This window comes from Lygodium microphyllum, chromosome 23 (genome assembly GCF_053477565.2).
Source record: "Lygodium microphyllum isolate KBCC chromosome 23, Lygodium_microphyllum_v1.1.10, whole genome shotgun sequence".
Lineage (NCBI taxonomy): Eukaryota > Viridiplantae > Streptophyta > Polypodiopsida > Schizaeales > Lygodiaceae > Lygodium > Lygodium microphyllum.
The window spans coordinates 104,943,620-104,955,828 of record NC_141157.1 but is presented as its reverse complement, the minus strand read 5'-3'; the positions used below and the strand labels follow the sequence as shown (position 1 = coordinate 104,955,828).

General features: G+C 39.8%; 1 non-coding gene across 1 annotated transcript; it reads left to right on the top strand.

Annotated features, from left to right (window-relative positions):
* Positions 1-1,020: 1,020 nt before the first annotated feature.
* LOC148016574 (signal recognition particle RNA) lies at positions 1,021-1,285 on the top strand. The gene has a single exon (XR_015688219.1).
* The last annotated feature ends 10,924 nt before the right edge of the window (positions 1,286-12,209 follow it).

Here is a 12,209-nt window from a genome sequence, read left to right as displayed (position 1 = left end):
CCCCTAAATTGGTGGGAAAGGTAGTTTTTTGGTCTTTCATCCTGGTGGACTTGCACTCGATTATATCTTGCAATCCCGTCTAAGAAGCTGTAAGTTTCTTTCCTACGACTTACTTGATTATGTGGTCAATGTATGGTAGCGGATAGTGATCTCCCTTGGTTGTGGCATTTAATTTCTTGTAATTGATGCGTATGCAAATTTTCCAGTTCTTTTTGGGTATCATGATGATTGATGATACCTAGTCTATATGCTCGATTTTGTAGATGAATCTCGCTTTTAGCAACTTATTGATCTCCTCCATGACATGATGAGAATATCGATGATTCATTGGATAGGCTCACTGTTGATTAGCTTTTGGTACCATCCCTTAGAGGAATCTTGTGGGTGAGAACTTGCAAGGAAATACCCTTAAGGTTGAGGCAAAAACATCTCTGTATTCCTCCAACAAGTTAAGCAATTGTTCCTTATCCTCCATAGTAAGGTCCTCAATAATGTAAATGGGCTTAAGGGATTTCCCAACATGGAGATAACCGGGGAATAATATGTGGACTAGTATGCTGAGCACAGTACTAGTGTTCATGCACCAAAGCTCATACAACTAGCGCTGTGTAGTGTTCATAACGATTCTAGCATCCATGCATAAGTATGTGTCATATATAACTTCGAAGTAGAGCTGTTTTTAATACTCTGCATATACCGTACGTCGAAAAGGAAAAGGCCGTCCAAAATCCAAGGGAACGATCTTCTAATGCATTCTTCCTGAGTTAGCCTGGATCTTTGCTGAAGCTCCGGATTTCAAAGGAGGCAGGACGGCGGCTCTAGAGTGTGAGAGTCTAGAGAACTCGAAAGCGTCAACACATGATCGAGGTCACTGTGTGTGGAGGTGTGTCACTCGGGACTCTGGATCGGGGCGCGGGCAAGAGGGCTTTCATCTCCCACATGCGAAGCTTGGCACGACAGGTACGGTTTACATTGCGGCAGCCGGCGGCCTTCAATGCTCTCGTTCCTGGGTGTATTATGACGCCTGTAACCCGAGGAGGGGGGAATGTACGGTTGGGCGGATGTCGACGGCTGGTATGTTGTACTGGGACGCGAGGCCGTTCTTGGATGCGGCCCTTCGCAGCGGCGCCCGTTTCCAAGTCTCGAGTGGACGAGATCGTAGCCGCCCGGAGGGAACTGGCATCTCTCCGTCCTTGAAGGAGGGGGGACCGCGTGAGGCCGGAAACGGAGCAACGCTACCCCTCGCTCTAGACGGTGGAGGGATAACGCCACCTTTGTCTGCGGGCCAACCTTCGGCCTCCTCTCAGTCCCCGGCGACAAACCCTCAAAATTTTGCGGATCTCGATAGACACCAATAATTAGTTTTCTTGGCACCCAAATAGATGGCACATGTGGTGGACGTGGACCCGCAGTCCCGTCATCTTCTTTGTTGTCACCCAAATAGGATATTGGCCTCAGGAAACAACCATGTTTGCATTGGATTAATTGTCCATTCCGATTGCATAACTTGTACCTCATCCTAAGTTCACTCTACGTAACTTTTTGTCAGCTTTGTGTCCTATTGGGCCTGCATCATTCGGATATCTAAGGTAGACGGACGATCTCATTACACTAGAGTAGACTTGTTGGGATCCTTGGAAGTGGTCTCCTTATCGTTAAAGGACTCGGGTGGCTTCTGTTGGTGCTACTCCTTGACATCATCTTGTTGAGTGCAAGTCTTCTCCTATTGGGGGAAACTTGTAGGTGTGAGCTCTAAAGTGAAAAGTGTAAGGGGAGCAACATGCATCATGGTAGGGAAGCGTATCCTACACGATTTCAGGAGTTTCATCCCACAAAGATTTTATCTTAGCTTCAAAATTGGCATGGTAGCAGAGCACATCATTCTACAAGATTGTGCCCACTCGTTCAAAGCCGCATTCTACTATTCCAACACCTAACAGTATTCCTTCAACAGCTCCAAGGTAGGATGTTGAGATGAACCACCTGGTTGTAATATGAATACATCCTCCATCTTTCCGAAGCCAATACGATATGTTCATCACTATCCGTAGTGACATTCTCCTCTGCCAACTTCTCGCTCTATGACTTGTCCTCCCACTTGATAGCTAAGTCCTTGATTGGTAGCATAGGGGGTAGAGTTGAAGGTGCAGCGCGAACTCGCAAGCTTTGTGTGCACATTCATCTAGTATTGTTGCACGTGGATAGGAATTGAATCTCATTGTAAAGATATTCGATGTTGATAAAATCAAGAAGCCACTAATGAAACTGCTTCCCAACCCTCCATAGCATTAGCTGGAGTTGGGTTGGAAGGATCTGCTATTTTACATGGTAGATCATGGTCTACTTATTTATCAATATATCATTTCCCAAATTGTAAGAGATCACTATAAATCACAATTTCATTGGTTACTAGGAGCGGTGGGGAAGGAATCTTAGTTAGAGAAAATTTGATCTTATCTTGATGCCATCAGATGGCCTACATGCCCATTGTGACTAACTCGAGCTTTCCAGAGCTGCCAAGGGTAGCCTAAAAGAAGGTAGCAATCTTCTCCCTCCGTTACCATATTTAACATCATAAAGGATACTAGAAAATAAATAATGGCTACTTCTATCACCAAAGAGAGAAGTACACCCAAGGGTCATACCTATTGCATGCTATGGATTTGCTATATGGATCAGAAACAAGGTTTTGGCTCCCATCCATGAGGCCAAACTCGTGACAACTGGCGATAATATTGACTCTCAAGCCACTATCTAGTAAAATATTTTTGATAATCTGACCTTGAGATTGAACAAAGGTAACTAGAGTAGTTAAGTCAAACAACGGTGGTCCTGTGCCTTCTATACCACATCTTCTGTTGTTGTTGCTATTGAGGTCTCCACCTTTGACATTAAAGGGGCCAAAGTCATAGGTTAAAGAATTTAGTGTAAGTGGTCATATGTTAAAGAAGGTTGATATAGTAAGGTGGTAGGATGGCATTTCCTTTTGCTGGTGCATCTTGCATATGAACTTCTAGATTAGGTATCTCTACTGAAGCCTATGGTGTTACATTCTTTGTCTCTGTGCACATTGGAACCTTTTCCAAGACTGACCCAAGTCCAACATCACCACTAGTTTTATTGTTGACCACTTTTGTAGGCTAATGTCGAATGGCTTCTTGCATGGCCTAGAGAACTCTAGTAGGATTTCTACTTGTTCTTTCTTCACTCTCTTCTTAGATTTGGTAATAACATTGACTGTGGGGTCGGGTAACTCCTCAATTTCAACCACCTTCACCGAATGCATAGGAGCCTTGCCTTTATCACCCCATTGCTTTTGGAAATCCATGCCACCAATGTCCTTCTTGCTGCATACAAAAGAAGTAGGTTTTGTTCCAGGATCAATGAGGTTCTCAACTACCTCTTCCTTAATCTCTATCTCCTCCCGTAGTCTAATTGAAGGCTAATCTTATTGATCATATGGAATTGTGGGTGCAACCACCAGAAATGTCCTTGATGAGTTCCAATATGTGATGCCATTCACCCTAGTTCCTTGTTAGCTACCTCCCTAAGCCAGTTGGTTGCATGCATATATGCACACCTCTATATCATGAGTGAAATCCTTGCAAATGCCATGACATCATTACTTTACTGCACATACCACTAGTAGATATTTGGAGTTAGTACACTTAGAGCATTAAAGGGTCTTGTTAGTAGATTTGCAAGCATCTTTTGAGCATTTTTGGCATCTTCTCGTTCTTGGATATTTGTATTGCTCTATCCAAACTGTTATCCTAAAACTGATCATTTTTTCAAAGAGAGGGAGAGAAAATGACACAGTGTGGAGCCGTCAATAGAGAGGGCCAAGAACCCTCATAGTCTCCCATTATTCCATATCACTCAGTGTAACACGTTGTTTCATACCTAATTTATTCATTTATATTCGTTTGCATTGAAGAAAAGTAGATATATATATATATAACTTGATTGAAATAATTTAGAGATTTCAAAGGCCAAGTAATTATAGAAAAAAACAGAGCACAAAACATTTCAAACACACATACACCGAAAGATATATAACCAATTTAGTCTATATGAGAGTCCATCCACATGGCCATAACATTGTGTACCTCAATGTTATCATCCCCTATAATGATTAGATCATCTACATAGATCACTAGTATCACAAGACTTCTAGATAGATCACTAGTATCACAAGACTTGCATTTGTTTTGTTAGGAAACAGATTATGATAAGCCTTTCCAACTACAAATCCAAGGCTCTACAAGTAAGTACTAATCCATGCATGCCAAGTTCTTGGACCATATTTCAGCCCATAAAGTGCCTTTTTCAGTTTGCATACATAGTACGGATATTGAGGGTGTGGACATTCCCTTCTTGCTGATCCATAAACACCTCTTCTGCCAGGCCTCCATTAAAAAAATGCATTCTTAACATCCATTTGGTGTAATTTCCAGCCCTTTGTTGCAGCCAATGCAATAACTATTGTGATGGTTGCCATTTTGACAATGGGGCTAAATGTCTCTTCATGATCTAGGGCATATTGTTGTGATATCCTTTTGCCACTAGCCTAGCTTTATACCCTTCAATGGTGGCATCTGACTTATACTTAACCTTATAGACCCATTTATAACCTATTGACTTCTTACCATCATGTAGTGCTACTAATTCCCAAGTCTATTTTGAATTGGTGCATTCATATCCTCATCCATTATCTTATATCACCAATTTTTGTCCACAACAACCTCACTGAATGTAGTAGGCTATCAATGTTCCAAAAATGTTGTCATATATGCATAATGCATTGTTGAAAATCCACTATATATAAGCATGCCAGTAGGGTATCTCACCCTCTTTGATGTTTTGAACAGAGGTGGACTGCTTGACTCCCCTCTCTCCTCATGAGGAAGGACATATATATTCTCCTTAACTTCAAGGGTATAAATGGATGAAATTCCAAATTCACTATCCAAGATGTTAGCTGAGTCATATCTTGAAGTCAACATCCTAGTAGCATCATCAAGAACATTCTCTTTGCCTTTGCCTTTTGCTTCACTTCTCTCCCTCATTGACATAGCACTATCAGTGGATGGTGATGCATGACTGTGTAATCTGCCACTCCAAGGAGAAACACTTGAAGATACGTCACTTGTAGGTCCAAACATAGTAGTACTATGATGAGGAATAGCAATAGATACATGATTTGAAGACTGATCATAGGGAACAATAGCAAAGGAACCTTACCACGAAGCCAACTCATCAAGTATGACATCTTTGTTGCTAATAGATTCCCATGTAGATGGACCAAAGCATTTGTAAGCTTTCTGTTCTTGAGCATAGCCAATAAACACACATTTTTATGCCTTAGGATCTAACTTTTTTCTCTTTTCATCTAGAATGTGCAATGCAGCCAAAGCCTTTAAGATAGTTAACATCCGCAGCTTGTGTCCATACAATTTTTGATAAGGTATCATGTCATGAATCCTTGTTATAGGAGTGAGATTTAGCATATACATAGTTATCATTATGGCTTCAACCCAATAATAAAGTGCATGTGTAAACAAGAGATAGAATAGTCTAATTCCTTCTCAACCTATTGCTTAAAATATTCAAAAACAAGTACTTCATCCTTCTACTTCAAGATATACACCCATGTATATCTGTTGAAATTACCAATGAATGTGACATAATATTGGGATCCACCAAGAGAAACATTATGGGCTAGTCCCCAAACATCTAAATGGATCAACAACAATGGTCTAGATTTGTTTTGAGAATATTCTTCATGAATAGAAATCAAGACTACTTAGCAAACTGACATGCATCAAACATGACCTAAATCCAAGTAGGCAAACTTTGGCAAGCCTATACAATTGCTTCTTTTGCATAGTATACAACCTTTGGACATTGATATGTCCAATGCGCTTATACCAAATCTCAATATCTCTAATTGTACACTATCTACTCTTAGCTATGGAATATTAGCATCTAGGCTAAACAAATAACATGTCTTTTTTCTCAAGCTATCAGCTTACAATCATTTCCAAACTCTTTAATAAAACATCCATGTTTATTGAACCAAAATTGTAGATTTTGCTATGCCATTTGCCTAATTGATAGCAAATCCTTAATAATTGAAGAACATGTAGGACATCATGCAAATTCTTCTTCTAACCATCATGTATAACCAATGGAACTACATCCTTATGCTTAACATTGTGTGATTGGAGGCCCCTTAGTTAATGTACCATACATCATCTGACTTATGGTCTCCTTAGTGCAATTATTCCGAACATAGGCCATACCAAACATTCAATCAACACTACAATCATCAACATTGCTAGATGATGCATAATGATCATATTGCTTACCTCTAGTTTTTTAATTTTCTTGTTTCTGCTAGCCATTCTTAGTAATTTTTCCATATTTACCACAATAGTGATAGTCCTTGTCCTTATTGGATAGCTTATTCGTATTCTGAGATTGCAATGAACCTCTACCTCTATAGTTGGATCTCCCCCTTGTTGCTTGGAGGTATCCACCACCTCTACTATTGTGCACATACTAAGTATTCACATTCTGATATGAATTTTGGTTAGTCCCCTGACCATGAGAGGACACTCTACCATTGCTACCATGGCCTCTTTGATTTGAATAGAAGACCGCATCTCAACTTTTTGAGCTACTTGATCCAATAGCTAATCCAAGCTTGACCTCTTTTTGAACAAGCAATGACATCAACTCATTGAAATCAACCCAAAGTAATGCCACTAAGGACCATAAGTCAGATGATGTATGGTATGTTAATTAAGGGGTCTCCAATCACATAATATTAAGCATAAGGGTGTAGTTCCTTTGGTTATACATGATGGTTAGAAGAAGAATTTACATGATGTCCTACATGTTCCTTAAATTACTAAGAATTTGCTATCAGTTGGGCAAATGGCAAGGCAAAGTCTACAATTTTGGTTCAATAAGCATGGATGTTTTATTAAAGAGTTTGGAAATGGTTATAAGGTGATAGCTTGAGGCAAAAGACATGTCATTTGTTCACCCTAGAAACTAGTATCACTACAAGATACAGGCGTCATACCAATGTTCAAAGTGATGCAAATGTTCATTAAATAAATTGCCCCCATCGTCGCTAAAATCATCGGTAAAAGCCTCTCTACAAAATCGTCGCAGAAACCATCACTATATGTGTCACTATTTGCATCGCAAAAGTAACGCAAATAGCAATGCATATAGCAACGGTTTGCGACGTGAATTGTGGTAGCAATAGTGATACATGTAGAGAAATTAGCAATGGTTACAAAGGAAAAAAAATTGTGCTAGGACAGCAAGCTACCCTACCACATATAGCACCATGTGCTGTATAATATTCTACAAATAAATTACATGTTGGGTATGCAATGGTCATCAAGATGAGCGCAAAATGTACTTGAACCCACGAGAGTGATACATAGAATAAGTACAAGACCGCTGATCAAAACTCATGAGATTATATGGAACCATGGAGAGAGAAGAGAGCCACAACTAACATGAAATTCTATTTGTAATTATTGTAAGATACAAAGGATAATAAGTTTATCTAAGAAATAGTACATGGAAGATTCGTGCATAGATCATAAGACCAAAGAAGAAGAAGGTGTGTGCTCCAAGAATCCAAGCATAAGCTATAGATCCTCGCCATCAAAAAGCTCATCTCAACGCAAAGGAGCATCTAACGAACTCTAAGCATGAGATACAGATCCTCACCATCAGAAAGCTCAACTAGACACAAAGGAGCATCAAACAGACTCTACAAAATGAACAACTACACATCGGTCGACCATACATAATGCATTTAAGAAAAAATTAGTAACTACAAACAAGAAAGATGATTGACTTACTGGGCTGCCACATGCGTACAGTTTATTGATGAGTGTAGTGAGACCGTGTCTCTCTACATATCAAGTCTCCAAGTCGATGGGATTTCGATTTGTGATGTAGTGCTGCAAAGAAAATGGAATACAGTGGTTAGAAATATGATTGTTAGAACAAGTGATATTGCAAATCAGAAAGCGAGAAAAACAAAAGAAAAACTTACAAAGTCCTCCAGATAAGTCCTGTGGCCGTTACTCCCCAAATGATGCATGATCCCTATCTCCAATCCTACCCTTTTTGTTGCCTGTTGCTTCTGTTGCTTCTGTTGCCTGTCGCCAATGTCTTGGAGAATCTATAGCCTCTCCCTGAGTCTCTTCCAATCATCTTCATCTAGCCACTCAAGCTTTGAGACACCACTTTTAATCTCTTGCGTGTGTCCAATCGTTTATGTGATATGTATACATGCATACATTCCATCATCCACCCAGCGGAGAATCTCTGTCGCGATACATACCACAAACTCCACGTGTAAGGATGCCACTATATAGCCCTAGCTCCCCTCGAGTATATTCTTTCAATGATCCAATACATTGTGCCTAAAAACTTGTTAGCACAACTCTCTCATGAGAGACATCACCCTCCTCCCCTCATCATTCATGATCGCACCACCTGTTGTATCATCTACAAGGTATCTAAACCCCTCTGAGGTATGTCTAAGGTTGTTCTCTTCTAGCTATGACTGCACTCCTAGGCATAACTAGGAGACCCTTGTATATTTGGTGTACCCATGGGGGTAGTATCTCTTGAAGTAGCACCCATGGATGCATGATGCAACATACAAAAATGATTCACTTTCTCCTCCATTGCAACATCCATAATTTTTCCTACTCCATTTTCAACCACCACATCTTCACTCAGTCTATCATTGTCCTTCAACAATCATAGCATACTATTGTTTGAATCCACTTTTGGTAGCCACTGTGAAATATGCACTAACGCCTCCAACACCAGCCACAACCTTCAGCCATGCTACCTTTTGGCCAAGCTCATTGTCACACAAAACCTTTTAGGGTTTTCATGAAGCACTCTAAGAAGAACATCCATCGCACATATGGACGGGTCCCGCAATCTCCACTTCATCTACAAGATGTACCACGAGGTGAGTTTGTATCATGAGCATGCTGGTGGGTAGGTACTTCTCAAAGAGATAGACCATCTCCACCGGTTCCTCTCTTGGAGATTCAATAGAGGATAGCTTGATCTCCTTCTGTGAGATCCATTGTACTAAATTCCACAACCTCGGCGTATTTTTGGAGTGAGGCATCCCGTGATCGTGATTGGTAATACAAACTACCACAAATGAAGAAGCATTGCGAACATAACTAGATACTAAATAGCAAAATATGCAAGCCACTTACAATCAAGGCCAGTACAAGCCTGACATATCTTATGCCAATCATGGGATTTTAGCCCTAATAGTGGGTCATCTTTAGAGAAAGAAGATGGACGGGCATCTTCAGGTGAGATACTCAGCACCCATCATATAATGGTATGGACACTTCCTCTCTCAGCGGATTAGATGACTCAGCATCCATAAGCATCAATGCATTGATCATTGCCTCCATTTCAAAATCCAAGATTGGAGGAAGGTCCGAAAGGCTAACTATCTCCTCTGGTACCAAGGGTGTAGACTGAATTGTGCCTTCCAATTGTTGGTGGATTGGCTCACGCACTCCATCCATCGCATGCCCACGAACTCTTCTAATTGGCTTGCAATAGGTACATTCCTCCTCAGGATGAGGCATCACCTCCCCATGTATAAATTTTATGAGCACGTCTAATGTTTTTGTATATGATATTCAATTAGTTTGTGAATGTAAGGCATGATGGATACACACTTTTCTTACCATTCGCTCAAAGTTTGAGATTTCCTGATCAATGATCTCTGATTGGAACTCACCGAATCGTCGTGCGTGTTCTATAGACAAGCGATTCTTTCATCTGATTGCTAGCTCGCATTGAGAGCAAGGAGATGGGACATGATGATTAAGATATGCCTCACGATCTTGGACATCACAACCATCATTGTTTTTTATTTGGTCTACATTACGAGAAGCAACAGGTTTTTGTTTCCCTCATTTATGATCTTCCTTTTTTAAAATCTCTAATCCTCTTTCTCTCCCTTTCCTTTTATTTGTTTGCCTCCCTCTATATCTCTTTATCCATTCCTTTTCTCTCCATATCCCTGTCTTTATCTATACCCCTTTTTATTTCTCTCCCCATACATAGGCCATATCAAACATTCTGTAAACACTACCATCATCAACATGGCTAGATGAGGCGTAATGATCATATTGCTTATCTCTAGTTTTCTAAATTGGTTGTTTCTTCTAGCAATTCCTAGTAATATGGCCATATTTACCATAGTAGTGACAGCCCTTGTCCTTATTGGACTGCTTATTTGTATTCTGAGATTCCAATGAACCTCCACCTCTAGAGTTGGATCTCCCCCTTGCTTGGAAGTATCCACCACCTCTACTATTTTGCACATGCTAAGTATTCACTTTCTGATATGCATTTTGGTTAGTTACTTGACTGTGAGAGGACCCTATTCCATGGCTACCTTGGCCTCTTTGATTTGAATAGAAGATTTCATCTCAACCCTTTGAGCTACTCGATCCAATAGCTAATCCAAGCTTGATCTCCTTGTGAAGAAGCAATGACATCAACTCATTGAAATCACTCATCTCTTACCACAATGATATAGATATATCAAACAACTTATACTCATGTCCAAGACCATTTAGAATAGCTACAACCAAGTCCTCATCCTCTACTTCATCTCCAATAGAAGTTAATTGATCAACAATAATCTTGATCTCTATGACGTACTCTTGTATTGACTATCCTTTTCTATCCATAGTATTAAACTTTTGTTTCAGCTAAATTTTTCATGCACTAGTGGTGCCATAATAATGCATCAAGATGTCCCGTGCATCTTTTGATGATTTTCAGTTCATGATCTGCATGACAATTGCATCTAAGATACACAGTGAGAGCCAATGCAAGACTTGGTGAGCTCATTCAAGCCAAACATGATGTGCTCATTGCTGCTTAGAAGTGGGAATTTTTTTGGAAGATTTGGATCATCAATCTCAGAGTATTTTCCTTATCATATGGGAGCAAAATCATATCCATATAGGCATCAATGATTGCATATACATCAAGTAGTAATGAAGCCAAGTCTTCACACAAGCACTAACTAGCCTACAAACCTATTATACTAGTATCACTTATGCTTGGGATGCCACCTACAAAAAGTGGGCGAGTAGTGAAAATGGCGCAGCTTGCAATTACATGCATATCCATACCCAATTGTGAGGTAAAGAGTATTGTGGTGCACCATTGGTTATCCATAGGAGGATCTAATCTTTGTGGATATTTAGTGGGAACATGATCTAGTCGCTCGAAATTGTAGCACTTGATGGTTTCAAAGGGGCTAGGTTGTTTCTCTCCCTTGACCATATCCTAGCATTGTCATAAGAATTGGGTGATAGTCCAAGAGAACAACATTTCCCTCTTCATCATACATGATGTATGGGTTGTGTACTCCTCTTCTTCTATGGGATGTAATGTATAGGAGCATCATTGAGGGTGAGTCACAAATGGTGCTAGATGTCTTAGTATTCTTTATGGATTAATGTTTACTCTATGGGCCATTGGCTTTTACTTTAGTGGCATAGATATTGCATGTTCTTGTGCTCTTTAGTAGTATGGACCTTGATTTTTCTCAATATCCTAGATCTAGAAATTGTGTAAAATGAAGGAGTCTTCTTGTGGCTTGGTAGTATGCGCTTTCATGCATAAATTGTTAGCAACAAATTTTCCATGCTTGAGTAGTACTAGGGTACTCTAATGACAAATTATCACTTTCGTAGTGCACGCGTTTTGTTAATAATTTAATGGTTGTTTTAAAGTCTTATCAAGTTTGATTGATTATCCCCTTCTTGTCCCTATTCCTTTTCCTATGAAGATCATTGATTTATATTGCTTCATCAAGGGTTTAATTGATGTTGGATCTATTTAATTGTGAATTACTTGGAATTTCCTTAGAAACTCTTTTGTCTTGGATATTCTTGACAATAGCTTTTTTGATAGCCTTGGAGTTGTGTCTTTCTCCTAAAAGAATCCCTTTGTGCATGCTTTGGATTTTTGAAACACAATCTCTCTCATTCTTCTCCTCTTGTTGCTCAAGATGCATCAGCCATATAATAAGATTTTCCTTGTACCCATGACCTTTGTAAAGCGCAATATGAAGAGGTTTTTTAGATTGAAAATTTTGG